The sequence below is a fragment of the Ailuropoda melanoleuca genome, chromosome 10, assembly GCF_002007445.2.
Source record: "Ailuropoda melanoleuca isolate Jingjing chromosome 10, ASM200744v2, whole genome shotgun sequence".
Classification (NCBI taxonomy): domain Eukaryota; kingdom Metazoa; phylum Chordata; class Mammalia; order Carnivora; family Ursidae; genus Ailuropoda; species Ailuropoda melanoleuca.
The window spans coordinates 88871188-88891323 of NC_048227.1; the positions used below are offsets into that span (position 1 = coordinate 88871188).

General features: G+C 41.5%; 1 protein-coding gene across 5 annotated transcripts in view; it reads right to left on the reverse strand.

The window, feature by feature from the left end:
• Positions 1-18127, reverse strand: part of PLAGL1 (PLAG1 like zinc finger 1) — a 111421-nt gene extending 93294 nt beyond the window's left edge. For 3 of the 5 annotated variants that reach the window (XM_034669231.1, XM_034669238.1, XM_034669232.1), the window contains exon 1: positions 17982-18127. The gene's annotated coding sequence lies outside the window, so the exon portion shown is untranslated. The remainder of the gene's footprint in view (positions 1-17981) is intronic. The other 2 variants (XM_034669233.1, XM_034669234.1) reach the window with 1 other exon arrangement.
• Positions 18128-20136: the final 2009 nt, after the last annotated feature.

A 20136-nucleotide genomic window follows, 5' to 3' on the forward strand; every position in this document is an offset into this window, starting at 1 on the left:
TTTTTTTTAAATCACAAAGAATGCAGTAAACATCTTTAAATATAAAGTGTTTAGACTACTTAAAAATTACCTCCTGAGGTCAGGAATGCCTTCCTACATCTGACACGAACTCCAAAAGCCATGAAAAAAATCGATAATTTCAACTACGTAACAAAAATCACATTTTTTGGCATGGCAAAACTCACCATACGCAGTCACAAGACAACAAACTGGGGGGTGCGGGACTGTGACTCAGGATAATGGGCTAGCTTCCTTCATATATGTAGAGAGCACATCTACAGATCAGTAAGAAAAAGAACAACTCAACAGAAAAATGAGCAAAGGATAGGAACAGACACAGTTCATTTAGTGAAAAGTATGCAGATAGCTCTTAAATCTATTAAAAGACACTCCTTTTAATCTTAAGAAAAATGCAAAGTAAAACGGTGCTGAGATTCTTCACTTATCACGCTGGCAAAGATTCCAAGATTTTGACACATATTGTGCTGTCAAGGGTCTAGAGAAAAGGACTGTTACCTTTCACCAAGAGGAAGCTCTTCATGTACCAACATGTAACAAATCGCCAAGGTCTTAGTAAGTCAAACAGCCAACTACTGACCGGTTTAGATAGCGTGTTATCATTTGTGTAAAAATGGAGTGTGGAGAGGGATGATACCCTTCCCCTCCCCCCACACATACACGCAGGCATTTGGATGAATAACGAACAAAAGTACTCAGAAAAGAAACACAGGGTTTTCCACAATCCCTAGTGTCTGGTGTTCAGAGGAGCTGGCAAACTCCACTGTCCATTCTTTAGTGCTTTTTGAATTGAAAACCATTTTAATATATTCCTATAAGAAGAATAAAAGCCCAATTTAAAAAATAAATTTTAAGTTATTTCTTTAGGATAGATATCCTAAAGTAGAATCTTCCAGCCAAAGAGTCTAAAAATTATAAGACTATTGACTGTGGAACTGCTTTCCCAAAGGGCTTCCAGTCTATTTCTGGTAACAATATGTGAGTATGCTTCACATTATAGGCAACACAAGAGTTTGTTTAAGGTTTTCTAATTTATTTATTTGACAGAGAGAAAGAGAGAGCGCACGCAGAAATAGGCAGTGAAGCAGGCAGAGGAAGAGGGAGAAGCAGGCTCCCTACTGAGTAGGGATCTCAATGCGGGGCTGGATCGCAATGTGGGGCTCAATCCCAGGATCCCGAGATCATGATCTGAGCCGAAGGCAGATGCTTAACTGACTGAGCCACTGAGGTGCCCCATTTTTTTGGTTTTTTTTTTTTTTTAAGTAATCTCTCCACCCATTGTGGGGCTCGAACTAAGGACCCCAAGATCAATAGTCACATGTTCCACCCCACAGAGCCAACCAGTCAGCCACCCCAAGATCTTTATATTTGAGAAAGTGATTAGGAAAAAAATGGCATCGTTTTGATTTGCATATCTTGATTACTAGTGAGTTTGAGCATTTTCCTCGTTTGTTAGCTCTTTATATTTGCTCCTTTGTGACTAAGTCATTACATTTCTCCTTTACATATTGGAGACAATGCTTTCCCTAAAATATTCTATACTGTATATCAACCTTCTCCCTGTCACATATTGCAACTTTTTAAAACCAGTTTTTAATCTTTTAATTTGTATCTGACAGAGGTTTTAACCTCGTCTGGTCAAAGACAGTCCTCACTCCCTCTGCCTCATTCAGTCCAAACTTGCTTTGGTTGCGGCTGCATACCAGGCCATTACTAAGCCCTGGGAGTCCTTGAGACGTACGGTCTATTAGGGTGACTGACATGTGCCAGATCATTCTGATGCAGCGTGGTACATGGAGGTGAAGACCTACATGTTATTACGGACACACAGCATTGGGGCACTTAACTCATCTCAGCAGCAGAGGCCAATTTTCTAAAAGAGAAGATGCTACACATTTAAAAGATGAAGATATCTGAGTGGGATGAGCACATTAGGTACCATGGACTGAGTGTCTATATTCCATGCAAATTCTTATATTGAAGTCCTAGTCCCCAGTGTGACAGTATTGTCACTGGGGCCTTTGGAAGATAACTTGGGTTTAGATGAGGTCATGAGGGTAGAGCCCCAGTGATGGGATTAGTGCCCTTATAAGGGGATGATGAGACCAGAAGAAATAGCTGAAGAGATTTTTAAGCAAAGTTTTGAAGGAGCAGCTTGGTTCCTCCTGGAAGTTTATAGTAAAATGTGAGAAGAGAGAAATTGAAGAAGGAAGTGTTAAGCAAAAAAGGAAGCAGAACTTAAATATTTGGAAAATTCTCATCTTATCCATCTTGCATAAATGAGAAAGCATGTTTCGAAGAGAGCACTTAGTGTGTGTCTGACTGACCATTTGATAAGATTAATGCATGGGCGTGACTCATGATTAGTGACCTAATCAGCGACTCCAGCAGGAACACCGCCAGTTTCAACAACCGTGGGACAAAATGAAGGAAGGCTCTCCGACTTCTCAGATCCTACAGGACCTTAGAATTATTTGGTTGTGAACATGCACTATTCTTCAAAACAAAGGAAGAAGCACACTGAGGGGGATTCAGAGATAACTGGGGCTGCCACTCCCACCACAGACCGGGAGTACACAGGCCCAGGGAACAAGGCTGCACCTACCTCAGTTTCAAAGGGTGGGACCACTGCTTAGCAGAGCTGTGTGAGTGAGGCTGCCCAGAGAAGTGGGGATACAACCCCCACCCGGCAGAGCCTCAGAGTCAGAACCATTGCCCCAGTGAGTCCAAAGGGTAGACCATCCAGCCAAAGAGGATTATTCTCAGATCTTGAGGTCTGAGGGAGTATGCCTTCCTGGATATGGACTTGAGACTCACTGTCCCTTCTTCTTTCCTGTTTCTCCCTTTTGGAATGGGGATGCCTATCTCCTGCTTGTCCCACCATCATAGGCTAGAACCACAGAGCTTGCTTGGTTTCATAGGTTTACCGTTGGGTTGAAATTTTGCCTCAGGCTGAACATACAAATCTCACCCATAGCTGATTTAGAGGGCACTTAGAGGACACTTGGGACCTTAGAACTGATGCTCGTGGGGAAGCCAGGAGCATAATGCTATGGGCTGAATGTTTGTGTTCCCCCAAAATTCACATGTTGAGGCGCTCACCCCCAAATGTTGTGGTGTTTATGGGTGGGACCTTCAGATTATTAGGTTTAGATGGGGTCATGGAGGTCATGAAGGTTACAGCTCCAATAATGGGATTCTCAAAAACTTGTATGGGGATGATGAAACCATAGCTCACTAGCTCCCTGGGTGCAATACTAAGGAAAGGCTATGTGAAGACATAACCAGGAAGAGGGTTCTCGTCAAAAGCCCAATCCTTCTGGCACCCTGATCTTAGACTTCCAGCCTCCAGAACTGTGAGGAATAAATGTTTGCTGTTTAACTCACTCGGTCTATGGTAACTGTTCTAACAGTTTGAACTAAGACACTGGGTAAAGGTTAAGACCAGAAGAAGTGCATGGATGGCTTGGTATCTACAGGGAACTACCAGCCGCTTGTTATCACCAGAGCCTAGAAGACAAAGAATTGTGAGAGGTAAAGCTAAAGAGCTAGTGAAGGGATCCACTCAGACTTGGATTTATAGAACTGTGAGATAACAAATTCGGTGTTTTAAGCCACTAAGTTTATGTTCATTTGTTATGACAACAATAGAAAACTAATACAGACTTTGGTGTCTGGAAGTGGAGTGCTGTTATAACAAACAAAAAATGGAAGAGCCCTGGAATCAGGCAGTAGGCAGAGGCTAGAAGAATTTTGACAAACATGATAGAAAAACTCTTCAGTGGGGCGCCTGGGTGGCTCAGTTGGTAAAGCGTTGGACTCTTGATTTTGGCTCAGGTCATGATTTCAGGGTCGTGAGATTGAGCCCCGAATAGGGCTCCTCACTCAGCAGGGAGTCTGCTTAAGATTCTCTTTCTCCCTCTGTCCTCCCCCCAACCCTGCTCGCTCTCAAATAAATAAATAAATAAGAAAGGAAGGAAGGAAGGAAGGAAGGAATCTTCACCAAACTGTTAGTCGAAATATAGACATTAAAGGTACAACCAGTGAGGGCTCAGAAGGAAATGCGAACGTGCTACTAGAAATAAAGAATGCCATACCTGAAATTGAGCTACAAGTGGAATACAATCTCTATAAAAAGTGTGGCTAACTTCTCTGCAGAAATTGAGAAGCTGCTCCCAAATTCATATGGAAATTCCAGTGAACCAGAATAACTGAACAATCGTAAAAAACAAGATCAAAGTTGGAGGGCTCATCTTTCCTTAATTCAAAACCTACTATAAAGCTACAGCAATTAAGACAATATCATACTTGCATAAGATTAGATATAGATTAACAGAATAGGCTTGAAAGTCCCAAAACAAAACCATACACCTATGGCCAGGTGATTTTTTTTTTATGAGTGCCAAGACCATTCAATGAGGAAAGAATAGTCTTTTTGATGAATGGATAAATATGACATATCCATACAAAGATTTAGCAGTAAAAAAAAAAAATGAAGAGCTGGTATATGCTGCAACATGGATGACCTTTGAAAACACTGTGCTATGTGAAAAAAAAAATCAGTAACAAAGGACCACGTATTATATAATTCCACTTACATGGAATGTGCAGGATAAGCAAATATAGAGACAGAAAGCATATTAGTAGTTGCCTAGGGCTGGGGAGATGGAAGGGTTGGGGGCAAGAGGTTTCTTTTTTTAATGAAAATGTTCTAGAATTGATTATGGCAATAGATGTACGACTCTATGAATATACCAAAAGTTATAGAACTGTGTACTTTAAATGATTAATTGTACTGCATAAGAATTATATCTCAGTAAATTTTTTTTTAAAGAAAAGAAAACTACATCAAGGCACATCATAATCAAATTACTGGAAAGCAATGACAAAAAATTTCAAAGCAGCTGGAGGAGGAGAAAAGGACATAAAATAAAATGACAAACCACAAATTTGAAGGTAGGCTTCTTATCCCAGAATTATAAAGAACTTGACTATAAATAAAAAGATAAACCACCTGAAATAAAACTGGGCAAAACATATAAATAGGCATTTAACTGAAAAATAAACTGAAATGGTCAAGAAATGAATGAAATGATGGTTAACTTCCTTAGTAATCAGATAACATAAATTTTAAAATGTCAGATACCGGGGTGCCTGGCTGGCTTAGTCAGTAGAGCTTTCGGCTCTTGATTTCAGGGTAATGAGTTGGAGCCCCAGTTGGGCGGCAGAGCTTATTTCAAAAAAAGGAAGAAAAAAAAAATCAGATAACACTCCCACTGCAAAATTTAAAAATCTCACAAGAACATTTACACTTCTGATGGAAGTATAGCACAATCACTTTGACAAATAATTTAGACATTCAATGGATAAAAAGGTGTCTATACTAAATATCCCAAAAATTCCATTATTAGGTATAAATCCTAGGAAAATGTATGTATATATACACCAGGATATATGTAAAAGCACAGATCTCAAAACAGAAGAAGAAAACTGGTTTATAGTAGCAAAAGGTCCAAATGTCCATCAACAGGAAAATGAATAAATTGTGGCATATAATGACATTCTTCATGCCAGTAAAAATGGACATAGTTGGGGCATCTGGGTGGCTCAGTCGTTTAAGCATCCAACTCTTGGTTTCGGCTCAGGTCATGATCTCGGTCATGAGATTGAGCCCCAAGTCAGGCTCGCACTGGGCATGGAGCCTGCTTAAGATTCTCTCTCTCTCTCTCAGATATATATATATATATATATATATGTGTGTGTGTGTGTGTGTGTGTGTGTGTGTGTGTGATGGAATATTACTTAGCCATCAAAAAGAATGAAATCTTTTCATTTGCAACAAAGTGGATGGAACTAGAGTGTATCATCTAAGCAAAAGAAGTTAGTCAGAGAAAGAAATACCATATGATTTCAGTCATATGTGGAATTAAGAAACAAAACAGATGAATATAGGGGAAGGGAAGGAAAAATAAAATAAGAGGAAAAGAGAATGGGAGGCAAACCAGAAGAGATTCTTAATTACAGGGAACAAACTGAGGGTTGCTGGAGGGGAGGGGGTAGGGGGATGGGGTGACAGGCACTGGGTGACGGGCATTAAGGAGTGCACTTGATATAATAAGCACTGGGTATTGTATGCAACTGATGAATCACTGAATTCTACCTCGGAAACTAATACAGTATATGTTAATTAAATCGAATTTAAAATAAAAATGAAAAACATTCTCTCTCTCCCTCTGCTCTACCCCCATGCTAGCTTGCTCTCTCTCTCTCTCGCTCACTTTCTCTCTCTTTTTTAAAAATGGACATAATTGCAGTTAGTTTCAAAAAGGCAAGCCTCCAGATAATTTATATCATAATTCTACTTATAAAGGTAAGCAATATTCACAAAAAGGTAAACTATGAAGGGAATGATAAATACAAAAATCTGCCTAGTGGTAACACTCAAAGGGAAATGAGGAGAGAAGGATTTAGAGAGGAACTCAGAGAACTCCAAAGTTAACAGGAAGTAGTAAAGACAGAGGGCTGCAGAGTACTCGAAATAGAAAATTACTCCTATTTGGGGCACCTGGCTGGCTCAGTCAGGGGAGCATGCAACTCCTGATCTTGGGATTGTGAGTTCAAGCCCCAGGCATAGAGATTACTTAAAACCTTTAAAAAGAAAATAGAAAGTACTGTATATTTGCATATCGAGTCAATGTCTCATTAAAAAGCATTTCTAAAAAAGCTAATAGGGGGTGAAGAACTAGAGAGAGCTAACCTTAGCTATTCTTTAGAACACTTGAGCAGGAAGAGGAGAGAGAAAAGATAGTGGTGAGAAGGGGCCCAGGGTAAAGAGAAGGTTTGGCTTTATTCTTTTCCAGAATAGGAAATGGTTCAGCAAACATATGGGCTAAGGAATGAAAACCAGTAGAGAATTCGAGATTAGTAGGTTAACGGTAGTAGTGGTGGGAAGGGTAGAAACGAGCATCCACTGAAAGCCTCAGCCAGATACTGCTCCAAGCCCTTTACCTGCCTATGTCATGGCAATTCTATCGCTAGTCCCATTTTTCAAACAGAAAAACTGAATCATAGAGAAGTTAAGACGCATGTCCAGGGGGCGCCTGGGTGGCACAGCGGTTAAGCGTCTGCCTTCGGCTCAGGGCGTGATCCCGGCATTCTGGGATAGAGCCCCACGTCAGGCTCCTCTGCTAAGAGCCTGCTTCTTTCTCTCCCACTCCCCCTGCTGTGTTCCCTCTCTCGCTGGCTGTCTCTATCTCTGTCGAATAAATAAATAAAATCTTTAAAAAAAATTAAAAAAAAAAAAGACGCGTGCCCAGGATCAGACATTTAGAAGGTATGAAACCATATTACAGCCTGGCAGACTCTGGCCCCAAAGCCAGGATTTCTTATCCTCTGTGCTGCTAACCTCTGGCTGTAAGGGAGGGGATGTAAGTGAGGGAGCAAAGTCCTACAGGAGTGAAGAGGTCTTTAAGAAAGATACTTTTGAGGCTGGAGAAGAGGAAGGTAAATGGCAGGGGTGGGGAAGGACAGATGGGAAGAAAGCAGTTCACAAGTTCACAATTTATAGTCTCCCACCCACCCCCCCCCTTTTAAATGAGGTAGGAGGTCAGATTGCTTGTTGAAAGTGGAGTGGCGACTGGGTGGAATTAAAAATACCTGTGGTCCTGGTGAGAGCTGAGTGGAGTTAAGACCAACTAAGGGAACACGAGATTCACATTCCCCATCACACACAGCTACTGTACCGAATGCTATGTATGACCTCCTGTGCTGATTGACTTGTTCTTTTTCTTGATCTTTACTGGTTGAACTCAAGTAAATTAAATGTATCCATAATACAATCCTACCAGCAACCAGAACTCACTTAGCTTTCCTGCTTAGAACCCCTAAACTTTTATCTTTTGTATGTTGTTCTCCTGTCTTCCAAAGAGAAAAAGGCTAGCTTTCTTTGACATTTCTGTCTCCATAATTAGATCATAAATTTATTGAAGGGAATAAGACCATGGTTTGCAAAGAACAAGCATAATATTTAAATCTCTATTTTGGCTAATTCAATAATTGCATTTCTGTACACATCTCTGAAACAAATTACAACGTAGAAAAATAGGCTTAAGTGCTACCAAAATCTACATATTTTTACATAGATTTAAAACTCTTAAGATCTCTTTACACAACAATTTTTAGCAATAAACTCTTATCTTTCCGAAGTATCAGTCCAATTGTCCAAATTATCAATTTCCAAATTAATGATCTTTTCCTATAGTCTATGAAATCCCCCAATTTAGGGAACTGTAGCTGTTAATCTTTTATTACAAATAATATCTTCAGGCAAAATCTACTGGCAAACATTCAGAAATTAAGTGGAAAAAACAATTTTAAAACAATTTAGTAGGTTATGTTTAATAACTTATATTAAAGTCTAATCAGCTGTAGACATTAGCATAATCAGATTATATGATATTGCCTCAAATAGGTAATTTATTTCCCCAAATTTCTCTATATGCCATGCAATTAAGTTGCAAAATATATTTCAAAAAATAACGAAACCACTCAATACAGGAAACCGCAATAAACAAAAGAATAGGACACAGGGAAACCAGTAACTGCAACATGTGTGTGTTTAATGAAAAAAAAATCTGTTCAGGCATATATTCAAATGCCAAATAACTTCCAGTAGAATTTTCATCACACAAATTCTACTTTATTGCTGTGATCCCTTTAGGTAATCAACACACATACTCAAATGATTGCTAAGGATAATCATCTACTTGTATTTTTGTCACAAACAGTATCTTACCTGATATGCTTTAAGCCAATGTTTTAAATGTTTTTGACCACAACCAACAGTAAGAAAAATTTCACGTTGCAACCTAATTCACAAATATTCATGAAGTTCACATAATACTTAATAGTGATGCACTCTTTTTTTAAAATACTGGTTTCAATCTACCAAGTTACAAGAGTTTGAAAAAATACTGCTTCAATTATTTTATTTTACTCACATGTGTTTTGGTTTTTGAGAGACACAGAGCATGCGTGCTCAAGAGCAATTAGCAGAGAGAGAGAAAAAGAGAGAGAGAGAATCTCAAGCAGGCTCCATGCCCAGCGCAGAACCCAAGGGGGGGCGGTGGGGGTGGCTCAATCTCACAACCCTGAGATCATGACCTGAGCTGAAACCAAGAGTCCGAAGCTTAACAGACTGAGCCACCCTGAGGCCCCTACTCACATGTTATTTTTAATAACATAATTCTAGGCTGCTATTCAGAAGCTGAAGATGATTTGCCCTAGTACTAGAAAAGGATGTAAGTGACTCCCATGGATGGTATATCTCTCCGCAACCATACCATGCCACACAGGATGGAAAAGAGTGAATCACCACCATGGGAAGAGCAAAGAAAAGGTAGACAGAACCATCCTGATGATATCTGAACCAGGGTCCTCCAAAATTATGTAAAGCTCTATAGCATACAGGATAGAACACTGAATTTAGAATTAAGTCCCACTTCTACCATGTTGGGCAGGACACTTCGCAGAGATTTAATTTTCTCATCTGTGATGCATAACATGGGCCATGGGCTCCCTCTCTTATCCACTACTCTATTCCCAGAGTCTAGGACAGTGTCAATAGAGATTGTTGAATGAATAAATGAGTGAATGAATGAATGAATGAATGAATATCTTATTCATATGGTCGCAAGTAGGATAGCGCACAAATGTGTGATTTTCTTTTTAAATTCAGTCTGAAATAATTGGAGACCGAATATGCTGGAAGCTTCACACTACCCAGTGATTGACTAAGTGCCTTCCTCTTTTTTCCAAGAAAAAATGAGGTAAGGAGAACTTTCTGTATTCTTCTTTTCTAACAGCTCATCCCTATGAAAAGGAAGTATGTACACTCTTCTCTGGACATCCAGCATATACGCAACATTGTGCCCTCTTAAACCACCGATGTAAAAACTGAGCTACTCTTTCATGCATCAAAACCATTTAACTCCTCCTTGGTACCAAACAGATGATTGAAGAAAGCCCCAGAACAAAATTGTAAATTACAGTACTCAATTTTTCAGCTTAACATCTATACTGGTAAATGTTTTGAGGTTATTTGGCTGGTGCTCAAGCATACTCAATTATCCTTATTAGCCATAACCTCACACTGCCAAGATAAATTGTTTATTCCATTCATCGTTAATTCTTGAGTAATTCTTTGAGTTATGCTAGCATGCTTGCCTCTATGAGGAATACAAAAGATTCCAGTCATTGCAATCTTAAGATTTATCAGAAAACTGTCCACTAACTCTGCAAAATACTATCTGATTAAGTATCATAAATAGTATAGATAGTAAGTCCTTAAGATGTCTGAATAAAAAGAAATCTTTATCTTCATAAAGAAACTCATCACCTAAAATTCTAGGCTTTGGGGATGGTAAATGCATGGCAAGTGATCAGTCATTTTCTTTACCCTCTAGTACCTTGATCAGACCAGTTACTGATCATGGTATTTTTGCCCAGTGAACGTAGATGGGACCTCTGGATTCTTCCCTGTACTCAGCCACAACCAAATATGATGAAACTCATTTGTCACCTCTGGGTTCAAGACTCTTGAAGTGGTTGGAGAAAAGTCTTTGCTTATATTAACTCTCACATGAATCTTGTCCAAATATACACCAAAAAGAACACCTTTACCCCCAAATTTTGTCTTCTAATGGAAGAAGGATCCATTTTCCTATGTGGTCTAACAAAATGATACTCTTTAACTTTAGGTCTTAAATTATGTCAAATGGTGATCGTGGTCTACCAATCCAATAAAGGAAGACACTTTATGATCATGAAGGCTCATTCTGTAATTTCATACATGAAATTATAAAATATGTATATATATATTTTGTTACACAGAAGTACCTACCTAAAAATTGGAAGTTTACCAGCCCCTTTAATAGTCCATTCCCCAGAGGTAGCAAGGATTAAGTTTGGTGAATAACCTTTCAAACTTCCTTTATATTTATATAAGGAAAAAGTGTGTGTGTGTGTGTGTATTCATGTCTGAGTTATACCAGAGCTATTTCCTTTACAAAAATATTTCCAGCAAATTTTAAATTTGAAAATGATTAATAGACGAATGATAATGCAACTGTATGTTATATCTTGTATCTAACGTAGCTCCGTGTTCGAAATAAAACACTGGACAAATGCATTAACCCAACGCCTTTTCACAACATGAGGTTATAATGAAAGATTCCACCCAAATTTTGTTCAAACTAAAAAAAAAAAAAAAAGAGAGAGAGAGAGAGAGACAACCTTCTGTTGAAAAATATCTTTTACATATGGTGGTACCACATAAACAGAAAAAGGAAGGTCTCATTTCTTTTTAGGAAAAACATGAAATAGGAGAAATGAGCACTGAGAGGCACAGATATTCATATCCATAGTTATTCATGAAAACACACTTGCCGCGACACAAGGTATTCAGCCGAGAAGGAAGCACGCCAAGTGCTTAGTTTAACACTTTCATTTTACATATAAGGAAGCAGATTCAAAGGTCACAAAGCCAAGAGCAGAGGCAGCACGAGAATCACAACCCACCGTCTCTTGCTGTGCTTGCCAAGCAAAACCACATGGCCTCGGCACTCTTTAATGTGAGGAAAAGTGTTTATATGGATTGAGGTTTATATGATTTAAACACAATTGCCTTTGTCCCCAAATCTTGCTCCTTAGGATCCCGTTCTGCATCCCTCTCTCCCAGGACCCCCAGCTACCCTCAAGCCTGCAATCCTTTCTCTTCACTCCAGGCTGGATTCTACAGTCTCTTCTATCAGCGACCCTCTGGCTGGTGCATCCCCCTCTGTCCAGAACTCTGTCCTTCACTTTCATCCTTTGCAAAGTCCTGAGACTCCAAGAACAGAAATGTGGCCTGCTCATCTCCAGAACACAGAGCCACGGCTGACAGAGGGACAAATCATGAGTACAGTTGCCTTTAAGAAAGCCAAGGATACATTTCCATGATTAATGATAACAAGGCCTAGAAGAAAAAACTCTGATTCCCACAAACAATTATATAACCAATGTCTTGATTTGGGTTCTGTATTCAGAGATAGATTCATGTTCCAAATCAATGACAACCCTATAATTTGGGCTAAAATGTAACCTTTGAAAGTTCTTATAACACTCTTACTTCTGAAAGCAGATACACTTTTTCATCATGATATAGCAGAAGTTCAACATATAAAGTGAACAAAAGTAAATCGGATGAGCTGAAGCAGCCGCATGTAAAAGAGATTTCACTTTACTTTTCCCTCATCCCTTCTCCTAACCCACATCCACTCTTGGGCACCCCTGAGGAGCCCCTGAGCTCCAGAGAGTTCGACTGAACAACTTTATATATTTTGACACATTCACCTTTATTAAGCCACCTCAACACCTATATAAAGACAGGGTAATTGACATTTTACACATTGCAAATTGACAATAATGGGTCGTTTTCTATTTACCTCTTGCATGCTAAAATCCTTCTACTCTTACTTTTCTCAAACATTAACAAACTATAAATATCTTATTCTGTCTCGGATAATGTGTATATTAAAACATTTTTCTTCTGATCACAGACCCGCCCCACCCATGTCCCCAGGCAAGGGCTGGCTGTTCCATCAGTGGCAAGAGGGACACAAGCCCAGTGCCAGCTTCATGCAGACACACTGCTCACAGGTCTCCAGAGAACTGGACCCTTCCCTGCCCGGGATGCCGCCTTCCAATGTACCCCCAAATCCCAAACCTTCAAGTGGCTAAAGACACTGTATTCCCCTCAATCCTCTTGCAAAAATGACACCAAAATAAGCTCCAACAGTTCACACTTCTGGGCCCTCACCCCAAAAGCCCAGTCTAAGAAATTGGGCCCCTGGGGTCAGGAGTTGTTGTGTGTGAGGGGTGCCATAGGCCATCCCATTTCCTCCACACCACTCACCTCCATTCCTCTTACCTCTAGATGCTGCTTCTATCTCCTTTAGCCTGAAGTCTTCAGGTTGGTGGACTAGTGCAAATGGATGGCCAATTCAGAAGCTACTTATTATCATTGTTGTACCTTCAGCCAGATTCAATCCGAGTTTAGACTGAGCCAATACTTCCTTATCTCTAATAAGAGTGACTCAAAATTCATACACATATACTGAAGCTAGAATCGGTGTAGTTGCCAAAAGAGTACTCAAAAGTAAATTCACACATACGAGAATTTCTCCTAAGAAAAATGACCTCCAATTTAAGAGAGATTATCAAGACTAAATCAAAATCATGAATACCTGACAGGTGGTTGACATATCTAAGCAAAGATATGTCAAAGGCCGGTGATCTGGGAGTCCTGGAAAGGAAGACTTGAAGCAGAGCACGGCAGTCAATGCAGCTCTACCACTGTGCAAAGGGGAGCCCAGCCTGTCAAAGGGCTGGCGAAGGGCAGATCGCAGGCTTCCGTGGCTTCGTGCCACTATCACAGATGATTAGTCAACTCTTTTCTCCACAGGTAGCCCTCCAGCCTTTAACTGGTTGCCCCTGCCATAATGTAAATGCCTCAATCTGCTTCTGAAAAAACAAATGGGCCTGCTAGTCACTTTCATCTTTCAATGTAAATTAATAATCTAAAAATGGGATGCTTTAGACAGATTCTGATTTGTTTACTTAGTGTGACTCAGACCTACAGGTCCTGCTAACATCTGGGCAGAACTCAAGGGCCTTTGTGTCTGATAACAAAGGTCCCAAAGTCCTCTGCAGACCCCTCCCCTCCACTTTCCTTTCCTGGGGATCCTGTGGCTTTCTGATCTCCAAACTCCATTCCAAGAATAGGGAGGAATCATTTATACTTTGATAAATGCTCTTCACAGCCCTAACCCAAACTCACAGGTGTTTTCAATACACTTACCAAATATATTCAATCGATAGTTAATGCCTGTCATAACTAATCACTAAATCTTCTAAGATGCCTTGTGAATTTCAGGGAGCCTTGTAATTGGGCAGAGGAAGCTTTGCCTTGCTGCTAGTATTCTCCCATGGAGGCCGAGAAGTAAACCTGCTTTAGTTTTCTAGGATACCCGGGGCTAGTTGCGGGAGATGAGCCTCAAGGTCCAGTTATCTGTACTCTTACTCCTTCAGCTCTCTAACCCTAATGCCACCCACTGTTCCTGCATCCTCAGGTGACCATGGTTTGAAAGGCCATTCTGACCCCTGCAGGAAGGCTGTAGTCCCCTCTCCTCCTCCAGGAGGCTTTCTCAAATCTTCTGGGAGACTGTGCCACACCCATTTGGCTTTTATATTCACCCCACCACTTGTTTCTTCACTGTTTCTTGGGCTGTTGACTTTTTACCTTGAGTGTCACCTACAGCACCCAACACCATCCTAGGCACATGTATTTTTGATTGCTTGATCAAGAAGGTTAAAAATGCAAAATTGAGGGGCGTCTGTGTGGCTCAGTGGGTTAGCGTCTGCCTTTGGCTCAGGTCATCAAGTCCCTATTGGGCTCTCTGCTCAATGGGGAGTCCTCTTCTCTCTACCCCGCTCTCTCTCTCTCTCGCACGCTCTCAAACAAAATCTTTTTTAAAAATGCTAAATTGAGAGTTACGAAGTTGGGAATCCTTTGCATGTAAAAGGAGAAATATGATCCATGAAGATTAAAGGCCCACCTTCATCAAGGAAAAAAAAATAACCAAACTCTCCAAAACATTCTTTCTTTATACTTTTCTGCATCCTTGTTTTACATCGAAGAGATTCTTGGTCCTACTTCTCCATTGCAAATTACCAATTAACATTCTAATTAAAATCTGATCCACATCCATGAGGTCTCTACACAGCCATGATCCATGATTCCCTTCCCCACCTCTCCAGGGACCAGACATATGTGACAGGGGACATGTAAGAAAATATTTTTGCACCAGAACCACCAGCTGCAGATGAAAGCAGTTAAGTTGCTGAGCAATAAGGCTACTTTTCTAGTAATATTACAACACATTACTGGAAGTTGGAGAGAGGGGCTCCCCCTTTTAGAGCTCTTCCATACAGGACTTCCTTATGGCTTTCCCACAGTCTCCCTCTCCCAATCCCATCCATAATCCTAAGAAAAATGTAATTTTCATAGAAATCAGCAATGAGAAGTGGACAGTCACTGGGTGCTGGGGTTAGTGGAAGAGTTAAAACAGACACCCACGGTTACAGCCTTTGGCCCTTTAAACACCAGGGAGGGGCGACTTCAGCCAGAACCCCAACAGCAACAGTGTCGAGCAGGAGAAACACAGACACAAAATTGCAAAAGACAGAGCTTCTCCCTTCGGTTCAGCTACCCATCACCTATATGACTTTCACAAGGGGCCCTGGCCTGACTCCAGCTGGAAAAGGAGGACGGAGCTATCTGCCCAGCTCACCGGTGCTTCCACTAGGATCAAGTAAGGGGAGATAAGAGCAGCAAGAGCAGAGGCCACTGGTGATTGAGGCCTTATCACAGCCAGGTGCCTCCTAAGCATCATAGCTGTTAATCCTCACAAGTCTCCTGCAGATCATACTATCCTCACTTTACAAATGAGCAGACACAGGTAGTTAAAGTCACCAAACTCAGAACTGTTGAGCCCATGCTTTAACTACCACATTATACTGCCTCCCCCTAGGTTTTGAAATAACTTTGAAAACTAAGAGTCCATACACATAGAATCCCTGAAGAAGCTGATGGCCACGTTTGATTTACCCATTTCTTTTTTACTCTTCCCTCCCAACAAGTACCTCCCCTCCACCACCAATTCTATCACATTCTGTTCTGTTCCTGACCTCCTCCTTCTAAATATTCCCTTTTTATTCCTCTTGCAGCTTTCCTTTTGTGCTTTCTTCTCTGTTAATCATTTTAAGATTTCTTAAGGAACACAACACAATGAGAACCACCCAAAAAAGGCACGCTTTTAAAAAATTCTCTTAGTTATATGAACTTATCTGAATATTATTTTTAAGTGGAGCTAAATATTTAGTAAGAATGCAGGACACATTGAAAAGTTTTTTGTTTTTTTTAAACAACCGCTTTCTTGGATTAACATTAGACACAGCTGAGACTTTTACAAAGATGAAACGATAGAAAGCCTAGTAAATTTTAAAGAGAGTCATCATGAAACCAAAAGTCATTTCTACTTTAGATTGTCAGCATATGATTACACTAGAATTTCATCAGATTGAAAAATAAGAACACAGATTTGACTACACATAGAATCCTCAATTCTCAAAGCTTTTACAGAAGGGTGCTGTTTACCCAGCTCCAGGGTAATGCCCTTCCCCCGAGGCTAATGGGGCCACATGGAACTTTGTTCATTCTATACCTTTATTATCATCTTAACCAGGTTATATCCTGGCCTGTTTTACACATCAGTCTCCTCCACTAACCAGAGATAGCTAGAACAAAAAACAGCATTTTATTCATCTTTGTATTTTTAAAATGCCTGGTACATCAAGGTCCTCAACACAGCTCTGTTGAGTAATGGAACCAAAATTCACATTTAGCAGGGAAACATGCAGCCTTCAGCCTGACTGGGGTTACCACAGGGCAGGACACATTGGTGATTACTGGCTGTGGATTTGCCTAGATGAAAATAATCTAAAGCCTTTGGTTTTTTTAGAAGAAGAAATCTACGTGGTGCCTTTTTCAAACCATCATCCAGAGATGGGGCAGGCTGGAGCTTGCTAGTGTTTCTTCCAGATGATTCTGACTTTGAGTTACAGTTTACACCAACACTGTTACAGATCAGACTACCTGAAAACAAACACTCCTTTTCCCTGGCAAAGTTTTTTCGTCCATTCCCCTCTCACTTAATCCAAACACCACTTGCAGAACCAAAGCATGTGTCCTTTGTTGCCACCGTACCAGAATTTTGGATCATTATTCTGATTTCTCCCTTTTCAACACTTTGTTCATTCTATACCTTTATTATGATCTTAACCACGTTACTGGTTACTTAACCAGGTTACTACTTTACAGGTGAGGAAACAATGTGCTTAACATTTGTTCAATGGTCACACTGAACCCAGTTCCTCCACTTCCTGATTCCTAACCAAGTGCCCACAGCAAAATCCCCGGGGAAGCTTTGCGGGGGGCGGGGGGGGGGGAAGCACAGGCCAAGGCTTCAACCCCATCACTCCTGATTCCGGATCTCTGGGGTGGGCCCAACAGGTGTACTTTGAAAAACTCTCCAGGCGCTTCTGGGAGGTGCCTCAGATTAGGCCGTCCCGCACCAGACAGTACGAACCTTGTAGTGTCATTACGCATTCCCTGAACCCCTCACAGTTATTTCTGTTTTCATTCAGAGTGGCCAGACAGACGCTCAATACCACGACATTGGAGTAAGTGTGGTACTTGACACTTCGCTTACTTTTCTCAGTAGAAGGAGGAGCTTCGACGGACTTCTTCACACTTAAGTAAACGAAGCCGGGGGGTCACTTTGCCTCGGCTAAGCCGCCCCCACCTAACACCCCCCCCAAGCAGGGGCGCTGTCGCTGGTAACAAACACAGCTGCGCACCTGCAAAAGCTACTACGGCAAGCGCCGTCGCCAGCAGCGTGTCCCGCGCTCCATCCAGCAAGGCCACCCTAATTCTCTGGGCCTTGTCGAGGGTGTTGGGGGCACCACGTTCCCGGTCCCTTTTCTCCCGAAGTCTATGGGGACTTCCCCCACCGCCACTCGGTCATTTTCTTCCCATCACCTCAGTCTCTCAGGGGACAAGCTACGTTTGAACTCGAGATTCTCACGTTTGGGGTGGTTCAGAAATTACCCTGCGGTAAAGGCAGACATCCCCGCACCGTCCGCTCCCAGCCTCCGCGCACACGGAGCTTGGATAGGGCGAAACACGCCCCCCGCCCGGAGACGGCGGGGCGGGCGGTAGGTGGCGGCTCCTCCGATCCCTCGTCACCGTCCCCCGCCCCAAAAAAAAAAAAAAAAAAAAAAAANCCGCCCGCCGAGCGCCTCACCTTCAAGTCCTCGCGCTTCGCCGCCAAGTTTCCCCCTCTTGGAAAGTTCTGGGTCCGATCCCGGGGCCGGCGTGGGCAGCCGAGGGGAAGCGGGCGGTCTGGGCGGCCGCCGGGCGAACAGCGCGGCTCCGACTCGGCGGCGCGGAAAAGGAGAAGGGGAAGGGGAGGAAGGGGCGGGGAGCCTCGGCGGGGGGGTCCCCTCCGACCCCAGCCTGCCCGCGTTAGCCGCTCGCAGGGACTTGAGCGCTGATTTTCCACCCCGCCGTTGGCGACTCTGGCTCTCTCCCAGTTGTCATCACCGCCAGTGCCTAAGACTTTGGGCTCTGGGGTCAGGCTGTTTTCAATCTTGTTCCACGACTTACAAGTGTGTGATCTCGGGCAATTTACCCCTCTTTGCAAAATGAGGAAAACAATAATACCCATCCAGGGCGAATCCAGGTTTTGTGGGGCCTGAAACTTAAACAATGAGTGGCGGGCTTCTTCAAGGGAAGAAATAAAATTAGACTCAGGGCTTATGGAAGGAACTTGGACAAGAGACGAGGCCTGAACCTTCTTCACTAGCTTTACATGCCAAATGCCTTGTTGGGAGAATGAGATGAAAGGAACCACGTAACCACGTGAAACCCTACAATGGGGCCTGGAACCGATATATATGGATATATCTTTGTAGCCGGTCAGGTGGACCTGGGAGGGGAAGAAATAACACTGTCAATTATGTGTCAGGTGTTTTAAATACATACTGTGCTTAATTCATGCACGTCATGCCAATTTTACAGTTCAAAAACCCAAGGTTCAGAGAAGTCCTATAATGTGCTCATGGTCACATGGAACCCAATTCTGCAAGTACCTGGTTTTTCCACAATTTTACCTCACAAATACTAATATGTAAATATCTTCTGTAACTTTTTTGTTTGAACGAGAAAAGAAAGAAGAAATTCCCCCATGAGAGAACAAAGTGTCTCAAATACCTGTGTTTCTGAATTTTCACTGCAAAATTTCCCCAGTTCAATACAACAGCAAATGGATTGCCCTTGAAATCACACCCACTGCCTGTGAAGTACCCTGTTGCAAAATCAATAAATGGCTTTACTTAAATGTGTTCAGGTTACACATTTGCTTGCTCTGCTAGCACTGTGTGTTTACTTTTTCTATCGATTATTAATACTACTGCAATTCAGATTGATTGGTTTATAATCTATCCCCAAAGAGTTTATAAACTAAGACAAACAATAACATAATGAAAGGAACTCTCCTTGTGGAAGGCACCTTACATATCTTTCTCATCGAAGCTCTGCATCTCTTTGCCATAGATATAGTCACCCTCCATTAACTGACAAAAACTCAAAAGAATCATGTCTCTAAGTTCACACGGATACTCAGAATTTGAACCTAGCTTTGCTTGGGACCTAAACCTTGGCTCTTTTTCTACATCTTGGAGAAAAGAAACCAGCAAAAATACATGAAGTCACTATGTCTTGCAAAGTGCGGGAAAAGAAGATGTCAAATTCTAGTGGTTCTTTTCCAAATTAAGTTTCTATAGCAGAAAACTAAAACATAAAACTTAGACAATTTGGTTTTCTAGAGTGAGGAAAGGAAGAGTGACAAGTATAGTGTCAGGCACATAACAAACAGTGTATTTGTTGAATGAACTAATTCATAAAAGAATTAGTGAACGGTATTTGGTGGTGCCTATTAAGTCACAACCTTTCAGTGGATGTGATTCTTGTAAAATGACAGTATAACAAAGAGGTGTCCATTCCCCCTCCCCTCCTCTATTTTTTTTTCCCCACTGTATCTACTTTTGGGTCACTATTAACCAGTAAAATGGGCAAGCCAAATTTTAAGAGCGAGCAGAAGGAAGAAGGAAAGAACAGAGAAAAATAAAAGGACCATAGGCAAGAGAGGAGAGGGAAGGAAGAGGGACATCCTTGCCTTTGCCTGCTGCTCAGAGGAAAGATCTTTTATCTGTAAGAAATATGAAAAAAAAAACCCTCAAAGTTCAAAGGACATGAAGTCCTCTAACTAAATTGTGAAATTGAAGCCATAGTTTTGTTTTTATTGTGTTAGTGTAAAAACAGCAATATTTTGTTAAGACAGAAAACAAAACCTGCATTTAAGCAGTCTGTGCAAACCCCACCCCCACCCCACGCCCCAC